The 15939-nt window shown below is 50.0% G+C and overlaps 1 long non-coding RNA gene across 1 annotated transcript in view; it reads right to left on the bottom strand.

The window, feature by feature from the left end:
- The window catches only part of LOC134966440 (uncharacterized), a 65719-nt gene that overhangs the window by 19803 nt on the left and 29977 nt on the right, over positions 1-15939 (bottom strand). The window lies entirely within an intron of this gene.

Below are 15939 nucleotides of genomic sequence, written 5' to 3'. Positions count from 1 at the left end.
CTCTCACTCTGTCTGCTCCCGCACGGCGCCTAGCAATGCCGAGACGCCGTGCGCGCGATAGCCGCCGGGTCCCTGGCAACGCTAGGACGCCGTGCGCCCAGGGCCGCCGGGTCCATAGCAACGGGGACGCCACATGCGGACCGCGTTCCCCGTTGCCATGAGAGTACTCACACCTGTTCTCCCCTGGTCGTGCAGCAAGGCAGCTGCACGACATTCATCAATCAGGCTCTGCACTGCCATTGGAGGGTTCCCTGTTATATGCCTCCTCAGTGCCTCACACAAACGCCGGTGATAGCTTCCTGCATGCTGTTCCTGCCTGGTAACGTCTGTTTCTGATTTGGCTGTATCTGGTCGATCCTGCTCCCTGGGCTCCCGAGTCCTGGAGTTCTGAAGCCGGTCCTGGGAATCCTTCCTGTCCAAAACGAACCCGTTGCAGTCATCCGAGGGTTCTCGTTATTTGGGGTTCTCTCCCGGTTTCGTGAGTTGCGGCCTAGGCCGCTTTTACTTTGTATTTCTTTTGTGTTGGAGGTTTTTGCGGAGGTTTCCGCTTTTCACTGTCCTCCCCGGAACTCGGCGGTGCCGTGTAGGGGAACGGACAGTGGTATCATTTGTTGTCCTTTTTCCTTGGCGGCGTGCCGCACATACCTTTAGTTTTAGGGTACTTAGTAGCCCCTAGCTTCTGTTTGTTTTAGTTAGAGGTCCACTTGTTATTACCCTGTCTCGGTTCACGCTTTGTCTCTCTCTAAGACCTGGGGGCATTGGAGTTGGGCAGACCTAATCCGCCCTTCAAACGCGGCTGCCGTGGGCCCAAGAAACCATAGTCGTTCAGGCGTGAGTCGACCACACGGGTAAGACAACGGAGGTAGGGTGCTAGGGCCTATTCCCGTACCTCTCCTTAGTTCAGCGTCACGTTCTGGTGCTCTGAACTCGCATCACTACATCTCTCCAGTTCTGAGCATCGGGAACGTAACACCCCCCCTCTGTGATAGTACATTACGTATATTTGTACCTTTGTGATTATTGTGGGACCACTCACCTAATCATACCACATTGGATATGCCCAATCTCATCTGATATTGAAAGCTATGCTATGTTGGGGCTGGACACTACTTAGATGGGAGACCTTCTGGGAAAACAGGGTAATGCAGGTTAAAGATTCCACCTGTAAGCATTACCTTTGTATTTGGTCATATGACCAATGCATTATCATACTCAGATGATTATTAGTACAATTACCTGCTATACCTTTAATAGATAGCACCAGCACCTACCCAGTATAACCTGGACTAAGATACATAAATCATTTGCATACTCATTCACTTATATCCACCATTAATCTTTTTCTGCCTACTGCATCCTTTACTCTTCCACATCTATTAAAGATTCATAACCACTATTTCTCTTTTCCCTGAACTCTCATTGTAGGGGAGTTCCCGGCTTCACCTTCGCTGGCTACTCCAACAGGGGCCACTGAGAAATACCCAGCGAAAACAAATTCAATTGCTTTATCTTCTTTCCCAGTTAACCTTTCTTGTCTTGGTACTCTCATCCATCTGTTCACTGCCTTACAGGCACACGGATGGACAGTAGATAGCAAGCAGATATACCATGGTTTCTGTATCTACTTACTCTTCTCTCCAATATGCTCGTGGACACACATAAGTAGGCAACATCATACATACAAGCTGACACTCATCAGGGATTCTCTTAAACTTTACCAGAATTGTGTAGGTTTTAGGAGACCCAACCTATTCGGTCGACTAACCCATCATGCAAATAACACAAGGGTCCCCACACCTATTATTCAACATAATGCCAGATTTATCATCAGACTTCGAAATGTATTTATTTTCCCATTTGTTTAGTTTGTTTCAAAAATTGTTTACCACTATGTTTGCATCAAACACAACCACTTACTATTGTGATTCGCATGATAACTCCATATATAGATTATTGTAATCACTACATATGTTGGCTGTTACAAACTAACATTTTCTAAGATATGTATTGTGGAACTGTAACTACTGGATTTTCATATGCTGGTTGATAGCTTATTTTATTACATATCGATAAAAGCTATATTTTATACTGTATATTACATATAAGAGTTCCCCAACACCATAGTCCTTTATCTTCTGTAGTTTATCATGTTTTATTTATTAACAGTTATTCATGTAATGCCTGCATGTTCTGCAGTGCTTTACAGAGCATATTTCAATCATTCACTTCAGTCTTTGCCCCCACCAGAGCTTACAGTCTATATTCCCTATCACATGAGCCCCTTGCAGCATCGCAATTTATTCTCCCTCCGGGGGGGGGGGGGGGGGGGGGTTGTGGACCCCCACAAGGGAGAATATGTGTCGGTATGCCGGGTGTGGGGGTTCCGGCGCCGGTATACTGTGCGCCGGGATCCCGACATTCGGCAACCAGAAAACCACACACACACACACTAGGGTTAATAGGTCAGAAGCCAGTGAAACTACCTGTATATATTTGAAGTGTGGGAGGAACTCAGTGCATTCAAAGGAAAACCACTCAAAATGGGGATAATACACAAACACACCATAGGCAGGCCATGACCTGGAATTTAACTCATTACCTCAGTGCTGCGATGCAGTCAGGGCCGGATTAACAATGAGGCTGATGGAGCTGCAGCTCCAGGCCCACCAGAAAATTAGGCCCACAGCAACTGCAGACTGCTGTGCTGCTATAGACAGGAAAATAAATTTCCTGCTACAACAGCCTGCCAGCGGGGCACAGCTGCAGGGCCACCCGGCAGCACCTCCATTTTCTGCCAGCAGTAGGGCACCTAAGGGTCATGCAGCACTGCCACTGTTTTACTGCTTCCGGCGGCACCGCAGTGTACACTGTGTATAGAAAAGATGAGGGCATGAGTGGGAGGGGACAAGGGGCCGGCCCTTCCACCATTGCATCGCGTTTCCAGCTATTAAGCCTCCACAGTAAGAGAACGAAGGGTACTGGAGCCGCTGGGCAGCCGAGACCATGCCCCCCAGCTTACCCGGAAGCCCATGTGTATTCCCTGCTCGGGCGGCTCCTGCATTCTCAGTCGCGGCTCCCTTTAGATACAGGGTGGGCCGGCCGAGGCTGCGCTGTGATTGCATTATGTTGCAGCAGCACACGTGAAAGTGCCTTCTGCAGTTCCCACTCCTCTCCCCATAACCAGACTAATCCACTCTCCTTCCCATCACCAGGCTGATCCCCCCCCCCACGCTCCCCAGGTCACCAGGCTAACTACCCCTTACCTAACCAGGCTGATCCCCCCCCATCCTCCCCAGGTCACCAGGCTAATTACCCCCTCCGTCACAAGGCTGATCCACCCCCATCCTCCCCAGGTCACCAGACTAATACCCCCCACCTCCCTGTTCCCAGGCTAATCTCTCCTCTCCATCACCAGGCTAACTACCACCCTCACCAAACTAATCCCCCCCCCTCCCTGTCACCAGCTAATCCCACCTACCTCCCCTTGTCACCAGTCTAACCCCCCTCCCCAGGGCCGGGTTATGGCTGGTGGGGGCCCAGGGGCAGCAAGGTTGTGGGGTCCCCCACCACTAAATAAGCTGAACCCCACCCCCACCCCTCACCTGGACAAGACAGTACAGCGCAGTGCGGGTCCGCTGTGTGCAGGGCCCTTGGGTCTGACCTCCATTGCAATATAGGCGATGTGGGAGCGGGCGTCAGAGGAGGGGGAGGCTGCAGCGCTCTGTTGCAGGGTGCCACGATGTGGGAGCGGGCAGCCTTCTGTTGCAGGGTGCCGCGATGTGGGAGCGGGCAGTGGAGCAAGTGAGGAAGAGACTGCAGCACACACACAGAAGCGAGCGACTGGCACCTGACACCCACAGCCACAGTGGAAGCTGCTCCCTGAGCAGCCGGGGGAGAAGCTGCAAACAGCTGTATGTGGGGGCTTCTCCCTTATTCCGGCCATGCCCCTCCCACACCAGGCTGATCCCCCCCTCCTCCTAAGGTCACCAGGTTAAATACCCCCCCCGACCAAACTAATCCCCATCCTCCCCTGTCAGCAAGCTAATTACCCCCCCTTACCAAACTAATCCCCCCTCCTCCCTCTGTCGCCACGCTACCTACCCCCTCCTCCTCCTCTCTGTCACCAGGTTAACTACCCCCTCACCAAACTGATCCCCCCCTCCTCCTCATCACCAGGCTAGCTACCCCCCATCCTCCCCTCTGTCACCAAGCTAACCACCCCTCCTCCCTCTGTCTCCAGGCTAACCCCCCCTCCTCCCCCTGTCACCAGGCTAATTCCCCCCAACTCGCCAGACTAATCCTCCCCCCGTCCCATCGCCAGGCTCCCTCTAGATGCTGGACAGGCTGGCCACACATGTAACACATGTTATTCGACCCTCCTACTCACAGAGATGCCTCAGTGCTGCATGATCAGTCAGTAAAATGAGGATAGCACAGTGACATTACCGTGTTCTTGTCACTCCTACCTCACCATTCACCCACTATCTCTATGTCACCATTGCCGCCCATTATCCTTTCGGTCGCATAAGTCCAGAAGAGGTCGGGCTCTTCCTTCCTCGCCAGAGGTAAAGGTAGAGGGAAAAAAACTGCCTGCTACGGCTAGTTCCCAGGAGCAGAAGTCCTCCCCGGCTTCTACTAAATCCACAGCATGACGCTGGGGCTCCACTGAGGGAGTCCGCCCCGGTGGAGGCACGTCTTTGACTCTTCAGCCACATCTGGGTAGAGTCAGACGTGGATCCTTGGGCAATGGAAATTGTATCCCAAGGCTACAAGCTGGAGTACGAAGACGTGTCCCCTCGCCGGTTTTTCAAATCGGCTTTACCAGCTTCTTCCCCAGACAGGGAGATAGTTTTAGCTGCAATTCAAAAACTGTGTCAACAACAAGTGGTTGTCGATGTTCCCCTAGTTCAACAGGGGAAGGGGTACTATTCAACCCTATTTGTGGTCCCGAAACCGGATAGTTCGGTCAGACCCATTCTAAATTTAAAATCCCTAAACCTGTACTTAAAAAAGTTCAAATTCAAGATAGAATCGCTCAGGGCGGTTAGCTCCAGCTTGGAGGGGGGGGGGGGGGGAATTTATGGTGTCTCTAGACATAAAGGATGCATACCTTCATGTCCCCATATATCCCCCTCATCAGGCGTACCTGAGATTCGCTGTACAGGACTGTCATTACCAGTTTCAGACGTTGCCATTTGGGCTTTCCACGGCCCCGAGGATTTTCACCAAGATAATGGCGGAAATGATGGTGCTCCTGCGCCGGCAGGGAGTCACAATTATCCCGTACTTGGACGATTTCCTGCTAAAAGCGAGATCGAGAGATCAGTTGCTGAAAAGCGTGTCACTCTCCCTGAGTGTGCTGCAGCAGCATGGCTGGATTCTAAATCTTCCAAAGTCGCAGTTGGTTCCAACGACTCGGCTATCTTTCTTGGGCATGATTCTGGACACGGAACAAAAGAGGGTTTTTCTCCCAATGGAAAAAGCCCAGGAACTCCAGAACATGGTCAGAGACCTGTTAAAACTGAAAAGAGTGTCAGTCCATCAATGCACTCGAGTTCTGGGGAAAATGGTGGCGACCTACGAGGCCATCCCTTTCGGCAGGTTTCATGCGAGGACGTTTCAGTGGGACCTTCTGGACAAGTGGTCAGGGTCCCATCTTCAAATTCATCAGAAAATAAGCCTGTACCCCAGGGCGTCTCTCCTGTGGTGGCTGCAGAGTGCTCACCTTCTAGAGAGTCGCAGGTACGGCATTCAAGACTGGGTCCTGGTGACCACAGACGCGAGCCTCCGAGGATGGGGAGCAGTCACACAAGGAAGAAACTTTCAGGGGATATGGTCAAGCCATGAGGCTTGTCTACACATCAATGTACTGGAATTGAGGGCCATATACAACGGCCTACGTCAAGAGGAGGATCTTCTTCGCAACCTACCGGTTCTGATTCAATCAGACAACGTCACAGCCGTGGCTCATGTAAACCGCCAAGGCAGGACAAGGAGCAGAGTGGCAATGGCGGAAGCCACCAGGATTCTTCGCTGGGCGGAAAATAACGTAAGCGCTTTTGTCAGCTGTCTTCATTCCGGGTGTGGACAACTGGGAAGCAGACTTCCTCAGCAGACACGATCTCCATCCAGGAGAGTGGGGACTTCATCAAGAAGTTTTTGCAGAGATAACAAGTCGTTGGGGACTTCCTCAAATAGACATGATGGCGTCACGCCTCAACAAGAAGCTTCGGAGGTATTGTGCCAGGTCAAGGGACCCTCAGGCAGTAGCAGTGGACGCCTTGGTGACACCGTGGGTGTTTCAGTCGGTCTATGTGTTCCCTCCTCTTCCACTCATCTCAAAGATATTGAGAATCATAAGACGAAAAAGAGTGTGGACAATACTCATTGCTCCAGATTGGCCTCGAAGGGCCTGGTATTCAGATCTTCAGGAAATGCTCACAGATCAGTGGCCTCTTCCTCTCAGAGAGGACCTGTTGCAACAGGGGCCCTGCGTGTTCCAAGACTTACCGCGGTTACGTTTGACGGCATGGCGGTTGAACACCGAATCCTAGCTGGGAAAGACATTCCGGAAGAAGTCATCCCTACTCTGATAAAGGCTAGGAAGGAGGTGATGGCGAAATATTATCACCATATCTGGAGAAAGTATGTACCTTGGTGTGAGGCTAAGAATGCTCCTACGGAAGATTTCCATCTGGGCCGTTTTCTCCACTTTCTATAGACAGGAGTGGATATGGGCCTGAAATTGGGCTCCATTAAAGTACAGATTTCGGCCCTATCAATTTTCTTTCAGAAGGATTTGGCTTCTCTCCCAGAAGTCCAGACTTTTGTAAAGGGAGTGCTGCACATACAGCCTCCTTTTGTGCCTCCAGTGGCACCATGGGACCTTAACGTGGTATTACAGTTCCTAAAATCTCACTGGTTTGAACCCCTTCAAACAGTGGAATTAAAATTTCTCACTTGGAAGGTGGTCATGTTGTTGGCCTTGGCGTCTGCAAGGCGGGTGTCTGAATTGGCGGCTTTGTCTCACAAAAGCCCCTATCTGATTTTCCATGTGGATTGAGCGGAGTTGAGGACTCGTCCTCAATTTTTGCCTAAGGTGGTTTCATCGTTTCATATGAACCAACCTATTGTGGTGCCGGTGGTTACGAGTGACTTGGAGGATTCCAAGTCCCTGGATGTAGTCAGGGCCTTAAAAATTTATGTAGCCAGGACGGCTCAGGTTAGGAAAACAGAGGCACTGTTTGTCCTGTATGCAGCCAACAAGGTTGGCGCTCCTGCTTCTAAGCAGACTATTGCTCGCTGGATATGTAACACGATTCAGCAGGCTCGTTCTACGGCTGGATTGCTGTTACCAAATTCGGTAAAGGCCCATTCCACTAGGAAGGTGGGCTCTTCTTGGGCGGCTGCCCGAGGCGTCTCGGCATTTACAGCTTTGCCGAGCGGCGACTTGGTCGGGTTCAAACACTTTTGCAAAATTCTACAAGTTTGATACCCTGGCTGATGAGGACCTCATGTTTGCTCAATCGGTGCTGCAGAGTCATCCGCATTCTCCCGCCCTGGAGCTTTGGTATAATCCCCATGGTCCTTACGGAGTCCCCAGCATCCTCTAGGACGTAAGAGAAAATAAGATTTTAAACCTACCGGTAAATCTTTTTCTTCTAGTCTGTAGAGGATGCTGGGCGCCCGTCCCAGTGCGGACATATTTCTGCAAGACTTGTATATAATTATTGCTTACATAAGGGTTATGTTACAGTTTTGATCAGTCTCGGGCTGATGCTGTTTTGCTTCATACTGTTAACAGGTTAGTATATTCCATGTTATACGGTGTGGATGGTGTGGGCTGGTATGAATCTTGCCCTTAGATTAACAAAATCCTTTCCTCGTACTGTCCGTCTCCTCTGGGCACAGTTTCTCTAACTGAGGTCTGGAGGAGGGGCATAGAGGGAGGAGCCAGTGCACACCTATTCTAAAGTTCTTTGTAGTGCCCATGTCTCCTGCGGAGCCCGTCTACACCCCATGGTCCTTACGGAGTCCCCAGCATCCTCTACGGACTAGAAGAAAAAGATTTACCGGTAGGTTTAAATCTTATTTTTTGTGGTGCGCACTGTCTCTTTAAAGAGTTTACCTCATCAAGGGGTGCAAACATCTATATGTACTTACCAAAAAAATAAAGCTCCGGCTGGCCCTGGAGGGGACAGAAGGAGGACCGAGGATAGAAAAGGAGGGATGGTCTCTCATAGGAACACAGCTCAGTTGTGTCTGGTCCCGAGGGAGGGGCCAACCATTGGAAAGCAGAGCAATGACTGATATATATTCCAGAATAGCCAATAGAAGGGCCCCTTGCAGCAACATATCCAGGGCATCAATCAAATAATAGTGCACATGCTTGGACCATTGATGCAAGTGCAATTCAGGAGGATCCGCAGCTTCCACCTTTGAAATCAGGTGCAAAATGTAAGTTTAATAACATTATCTATCTATCTATCTATCTATCTATCTATCTATCTATCTATCTATCTATCTATCTCATAACTGGTGTTCTCTGACACTCACTGTTATTCTGGGTATGTACTGTATGTATGTATGTATGTATGTAAGTAAGTGTGTATTTTGGACTTTTTACATTCCCTTTCCTCCCATCTCGCCATTATTTTCCCCATGTTCTCTTATCTCTCTGGTTGGGTCTATTGTCCCTTCAGTTAGTGTACCCAGACGTGACATCTAGTGAGGGTGGAAGTGGGGTTTCATGCTGTTAAAGCGCTGTTATATTGTCCCAAATGTACATTTTTTTTTCAGTTATCTGGACACCAACAGTAGAAAATTGTACTCTTGTGGGCTCGCTTCACTCGCCACAGTTCGGACACGGTGGCTTGCTCCAGTCCGCTTTGCTCGCCACAGGTTACTATTACCAGTAGATGAAGTCAGAGGGTACATTAACTGGACAGGATTTAGCCACTCTCCCTGTGTTACTCCAAGCCCCCCCCCCCCCCCTCTGTGTGCCTCCCATCCCCTCCTATTCTTTCCTGTTCCTCCCAGCTCTCCATGTTCACATGAGCAAACATTCCACATGGGGTTCAATGCGGCCCATAGCTTTTCCCCTGTTCTTCCCCGTCTCCTTGCTGTCTTCCTCAAATCTTCTCCTGTTCTTCCCATCTTCCCGTCTCTCTACGGCCTCCAACTGTTCTTCCCCGTCTTTTTCCCATTCTCCATTGTTCTTCCCCTACCTCCCTTCTGTCTTCCTCCCATCTTGCCCCTGTTCTTCTTCCCATCTCCCCTGTGTGCCTCCCATCTTCCCCTTTTCTTCCGCTTGTCTCCCCTCCCTTGTTCCGCCCATCTTCCCCTGTTCTTCCACCTGTCTCTGTCTCGTCTTCCTCCCATCTAGCCCCTGTTCTTCTCCCTGTTTCTTTCCCATCTTCCTCCCATCTAGCCCCTATTCTCCCTGTGTCTCTCCCGTCTTCTTCCCATCTAGCCCACTTCTTCCTCCTGTCTCCCTCCCATCTTCCACTGTTCTTCCCTCTTTTTTCCTCCCATCTTAATAAAATAATTATTGTACTATAATCATTTAAGAGCTGATATTTCTCTGTTTCAAACACACACACACACACACACACACACACACACACACACACACACACACACACACACACACACACACCAATATCAGTAGCCACACCCCCACCATGCTGGTCACACCCTTTGCGGTGGCACACAAAATAAGCCCTTCGTAAATTTCAGCTCCAGGCCCATGAGGACCTTAATCTGGCAATGGATGCAGTAATGCTATTACACCATCTGTGCTATCTTACAGTATGATGGGTACACACTGGGGCAATAGGCATTTGTTCTGACATTGGAACGAACGCCTCTGAGCCCAGATTCTGTGTACACATTAGAACAGGTTCCAGAAAGGATGGAACGGTCATGTTCAGTCCTTCATAAGCATAAACAAGGTCACTAGCGATATTGCTAGGTTTGAGGTGCAGCACATCAAACCTAGTGCATATCGCTAGCGACCGCAACGTAGGCCTTTCGTCAGTATGAAACAGCAAATAGGCCCAACATTGCTCTAGTGTGTACAGAGCATAACACAAGTACTATTTATATACATATTGGAGCTGATTGGCCGGTGCATTATCACCTTGAACTTATCACAGCTTTATCACTTCTCCAGGCTTAATACATTTGCGCCATTGTGTTTTAGGGGCTAAATTGCACATTTATTAACATTTAAAATAAGATTTTACTTACCGGTAAATCTATTTATCGTAGTCCGTAGTGGATGCTGGGGACTCTGTAAGGACCATGGGGATAGACCGGCTCCGCAGGAGACATGTGCACTTTAAGAAAGAATTTAGGTTCTGGTGTGCACTGGCTCCTCCCTCTATGCCCCTCCTCCAGACCTCAGTTAGAGAAACTGTGCCCAGAAGAGCTGACAGTACAAGGAAAAGATTTTGGTAATCCAGGGCAAGTTTCATACCAGCCACACCAATCACACCGTATAATATGTGATGACAACCAGTTAACAGTATGACAAATAACAGAGCATCAGGTCAAACCCTGATGCAACCATAACTTAACCCTTATTGAAGCAATAACTATATACAAGTATTGCAGAAGAAGTCCGCACTTGGGACGGGCGCCCAGCATCCACTACGGACTACGAGAAATAGATTTACCGGTAAGTAAAATCTTATTTTCTCTAACGTCCTAGTGGATGCTCCGTAAGGACCATGGGGATTATACCAAAGCTCCCAAACGGGCGGGAGAGTGTGGATGACTCTGCAGCACCGATTGAGCAAACACAAGGTCCTCCTCAGCCAGGGTATCAAACTTGTAGAACTTTGCAAAAGTGTTTGAACCTGACCAAGTAGCCGCTCGGCAAAGCTGTAATGCCGAGACCCCTCGGGCAGCCGCCCAAGACGAGCCCACCTTCCTAGTGGAATAGGCCTTAACTGATTTTGGCAGCGGCAATCCAGCCGCAGAATGAGCCTGCTGAATCGTGTTACAGATCCAGCGAGCAATAGTTTGCTTTGAAGCAGGAGCACCAAGCTTGTTGGAAGCATACAGGATAAACAAAGACTCTGTTTTCCTGACCCTAGCCGTTCTGGCTACATAAACCTTTAAAGCCCTGACCACATCAAGTAACTCGGAATCCTCCAAGTCAGTAGTAGCCACAGGCACGACAATAGGTTGGTTTATATGAAAGGATTAAACCACTATCGGCAGAAATTGTGGACGGGTCCGCAATTCTGCTCTATCCGCATGGAAAACCAGATAGGGGCTTTTATGTGACAAAGCCGCCAACTCTGACACACGCCTAGCCGAGGCAAAGGCTAATAGCATGACCACCTTCCACGTGAGATATTTCAACTCCACCGTTTTGAGTGGTTCAAACCAGTGGGATTTCAGGAAACTCAACACCACGTTAAGATCCCAAGGTGCCACTGGAGGCACAAAAGGAGGCTGAATATGCAGCACTCCCTTTACAAACGTCTGAACTTCAGGTAGAGAAACCAACTCCTTTTGAAAGAAAATGGATTGGGCCGAAATCTGGACCTTAATGGAACCCAATTTTAGGCCCAAACTCACTCCGGACTGTAGGAAGTGAAGGAAACGGCCCAGCTGGAATTCCTCCGTAGGAGCATTCCTGGCCTCACACCAAGCAACATATTTTCGCCATATACGGTGATAATGTTGAGCTGTCACATCCTTCCTAGCCTTTATCAGCGTAGGAATGACCTCATCCGGAATGCCTTTCTCTGCTAGGATCCGGCGTTCAACCGCCATGCCGTCAAACGCAGCCGCGGTAAGTCTTGGAACAGACAGGGGCCCTGTTGCAACAAGTCCTGTCTTAGAGGAAGAAGCCACGGGTCCTCTGTGAGCATTTCTTGCAGATCTGGATACCAAGTCCTTCGTGGCCAATCTGGAACAATGAGTATTGCTCTCACTCCTCTTTTTCTTATTATCCTCAGCACCTTGGGTATGAGAGGAAGAGGAGGAAATACATAGACCGACTGGAACACCCACGGTGTCACCAGGGCATCTACAGCTATCGCCTGAGGGTCTCTTGACCTGGCGCAATACCTCTGTAGCTTTTTGTTGAGGCGGGATGCCATCATGTCCACCTGTGGCAGTTCCCACCGACTTGTAATCTGTGCGAAGACTTCCTGATGAAGTCCCCACTCTCCCGGGTGGAGGTCGTGTCTGCTGAGGAAGTCTGCTTCCCAGTTGTCCACTCCCGGAATGAACACTGCTGACAGTGCGCTTACATGATTCTCCGCCCAGCGAAGAATTCTGGTGGCTTCCGCCATCGCCACTCTGCTCCTTGTGCCGCCTTGGCGGTTTACATGAGCCACTGCGGTGATGTTGTCCGACTGAATCAGAACCGGTTGGTCGCGAAGCAGGGTCTCCGCTTGACGTAGGGTGTTGTATATGGCCCTTAGTTCCAGGATGTTGATGTGAAGGCAAGTCTCTTGACTTGACCAAAGACCTTGGAAATTTCTTCCCTGTGTGACTGCACCCCAACCTCGGAGGCTTGCGTCCGTGGTCACCAGGACCCAGTCCTGAATGCCGAATCTGCGGCCCTCGAGAAGGTGAGCGCTCTGTAGCCACCACAGGAGTGACACCCTGGCCCTGGGGGATAGGGTGATTAACCGATGCATCTGAAGATGTGATCCGGACCACTTGTCCAGTAAGTCCCATTGAAAAGTCCTCGCATGGAACCTGCCGAAGGGAATGGCCTCGTATGATGCCACCATCTTTCCCAGGACACGAGTGCAGTGATGCACTGACACCTGTTTTGGTTTTAATAGGTTCCTGACCAGTGTCATGAGTTCCTGAGCTTTCTCCATCGGGAGATAAACCCTTTTCTGGTCTGTGTCTAGAATCATGCCCACCAACTGCGACTTTGGAATATTTAGAATCCAGCCGTGTTGCCGTAACACTTCCAGAGAAAGTGCTACGCTGATCAGCAACTGCTCTCTTGATCTCGCTTTTATGAGGAGATCGTCCAAGTATGGGATAATTGTGACTCCTTGCTTCCGCAGGAGTACCATCATTTCCGCCATTACCTTGGTAAATATTCTCGGTGCCGTGGAGAGACCAAACGGCAACGTCTGAAATTGGTAATGACAATCCTGTACCACAAATCTGAGGTACGCCTGATGAGGTGGATAAATGGGGACATGAAGGTATGCATCCTTTATGACCAGAGACACACCATAAAATCCCCCCCTTCCAGGCTTGCGAAGACCGCTCTCAGTGATTCCATCTTGAACTTGAACCTTTTCAGGTATATGTTCAGGGATTTTAAATTCAATATGGGTCTGACCGAACCGTCCGGTTTCGGGACTACAAACATGGTCGAATAATAACCCCTTCCTTGGTGAAGGAGGGGAACCTTGACCACCACCTGTTGAAGATACAATTTGTGAATTGCAGTTTACACTATTTCCCTCTCGTGGGGGGAAGCTGGCAGGGCCGATTTGAGGTATCGGTGAGGGGGCATCTCCTCGAATTCCAGCTTGTATCCCTGAGACACAATCTCTATTGCCCAGGGATCCAACTGGGAGTGAACCCACTTGTGGCTAAAATTTCGAAGACGTGCCCCCACCGGGCCTAGCTCCGCTTGTGGAGCCCCAGCGTCATGCGGTGGATTTTGTAGAGGCCGGGGAGGACTTCTGTTCCTGGGAACTAGCTGTGTTGTGCAGCTTCTTTCCTCTGCCCCTGCCTCTGGCAAGAAAGGACGCACCTCGGACTTTGTTTTTCTGTGATCGAAATGACTGCATTTGATAATACGGTGCTCTCTTAGGCTGTGAGGAAACATATGGCAAAAAAATTGACTTTCCAGCAGTAGCTGTGGAGACCAGGTCCGAGAGACCCTCCCCAAACAATTCCTCACCCTTGTAAGGTAAAACCTCCATATGCCTTTTTGAGTCGGCATCACCTGTCCATTGCCGAGTCCACAGGACCCTTCTGGCAGAAATTGACATAGCATTTATTCTAGAACCCAGTAGACTAATGTCAGCATCTTTAATATGCCCCAAGGTCAACAATATAGTATCCTTGTCTAAGGTATTCGTCCATGCTGCTACAGCACTACACACCCAGGCCGACGCTATCGCCGGCCTCAGTAAGGTACCTGAATGTGTATAAATGGACTTCAGAGTAACCTCCTGTTTGCGATCCGCAGCATCTTTGAGGGTAGCCGTATCCTGTGACGGCAGGGCTACCATCTTGGATAAGCGTGTTAAAGCTTTGTCCACCTTAGGGGAGGATTCCCAGCGTAACCTGTCCGTTGGCGGGAAAGGATACGCTATAAGAATCCTTTTGGAAATCTGCAGTCTTTTATCTGGAGATTCCCAAGCCTTTTCACATAACTCATTTAGCTCGTGTGAGGGGGGAAAGGTTACCTCCGGCTTCTTTTCCCCATACATATGTACCCTCTTGTCAGGGACTGGGATTTCCTCTGTGATGTGCAACACATCCTTAATTGCTATAATCATATAACGGATGGATTTCGCCAATTTTGGCTGTAACTTTACATCATCGTAATCGACACTGGAGTCAGAATCCATGTCGGTATCTGTGTCAACAATTTGGGATAGTGGACGCTTCTGAGACCCTGACGGCCTCTGCGCCATAGGATCAGGCACGGGTTGGGACCCTCACTGTCCTGAGGCTTCAGCCTTTTCTAACCTTTTATGCAAGGAATTAACATTATCATTTAAAACCTTCCACATATCCATCCAATCAGGTGTCGGCGCCGTCGGCGGAGACAACACATTCACTTGCTCCCACTCTGCTTCCACATAGCCTTCCTCATCAGACATGTCGACACAAGCGTACCGACACACCACACACACAGGGAATGCCCTTTTTGAAGACAGTTCCCCCACAAGGCCCTTAGGAGAGACAGAGAGAGAGTATGCCAGCACACACCCCAGCGCTATCAACCCAGGAATAACACAGTAACTTAATGTTAACCCAGTAGCTGCTGTTTATATATTGTTTTTTGCGCCTAATTATGTGCCCCCCCTCTCTTTTTACCCTCTTCTACCATGTATCTGCAGGGGAGGGCCTGGGGAGCTTCCTCTCAGCGGAGCTGTGGAGAAAAAATGGCGCTGGCGAGTGCTGAGGAAGAAGCTCCGCCCCCTCGGCGGCAGGCTTCTGTCCCGCTTAAATATGCAATTTTTGGCGGGGGCTCATACATATATACAGTGCCCAGCTGTATATATATGTATAACTTTTGCCAAAAAAGTTCCCAAATGCTGCCCAGGGCGCCCCCCCCCCCCCCCCGCACCCTTACAGTGACCGGAGTATGTGAGGTGTGTGGGAGCAATGGCGCACAGCTGCAGTGCTGTGCGTTACCTCAGTGAAGAACGGAGTCTTCTGCCGCCTGTGAAGTCTTCTTTGCTTCTCATACTCACCCGGCTTCTGTCTTCCGGCTCTACGAGGGGGACGGCGGCGCGGCTCTGGGATCGGACGGCGAGGGTGAGATCCTGCGTACGATCCCTCTGGAGCTAATGGTGTCCAGTAGCCTAAGAAGCAGGACCTAGCTTCAGAGAGCTGCTTCTCTCCCCTCAGTCCCATGATGCAGGGAGTCTGTTGCCAGCAGAGCTCCCTGAAAATAAAAAAACCTACAAAATATTTTCTCTCAGCAAACTCAGGAGAGCTCACTGAAAAGCACCCAGCTCGTCTGGGCACAGTATCAAACTGAGGTCTGGAGGAAGGGCATAGAGGGAGGAGCCAGTGCACACCAGAACCTAAATTCTTTCTTAAAGTGCCCATGTCTCCTGCGGAGCCCGTCTATCCCCATGGTCCTTACGGAGTCCCCAGCATCCACTAGGACGTTAGAGAAAAATCAAAATCAAATCAGTAACTCTCACCAGTAAGACCACCTACACTTGGATACCACTGTGAGCCGCTGCCATAGAG

Source organism: Pseudophryne corroboree, chromosome 10, assembly GCF_028390025.1.
Source record: "Pseudophryne corroboree isolate aPseCor3 chromosome 10, aPseCor3.hap2, whole genome shotgun sequence".
In the NCBI taxonomy this organism is placed as follows: domain Eukaryota; kingdom Metazoa; phylum Chordata; class Amphibia; order Anura; family Myobatrachidae; genus Pseudophryne; species Pseudophryne corroboree.
This window is presented reverse-complemented; position numbering and strand designations above follow the sequence as displayed.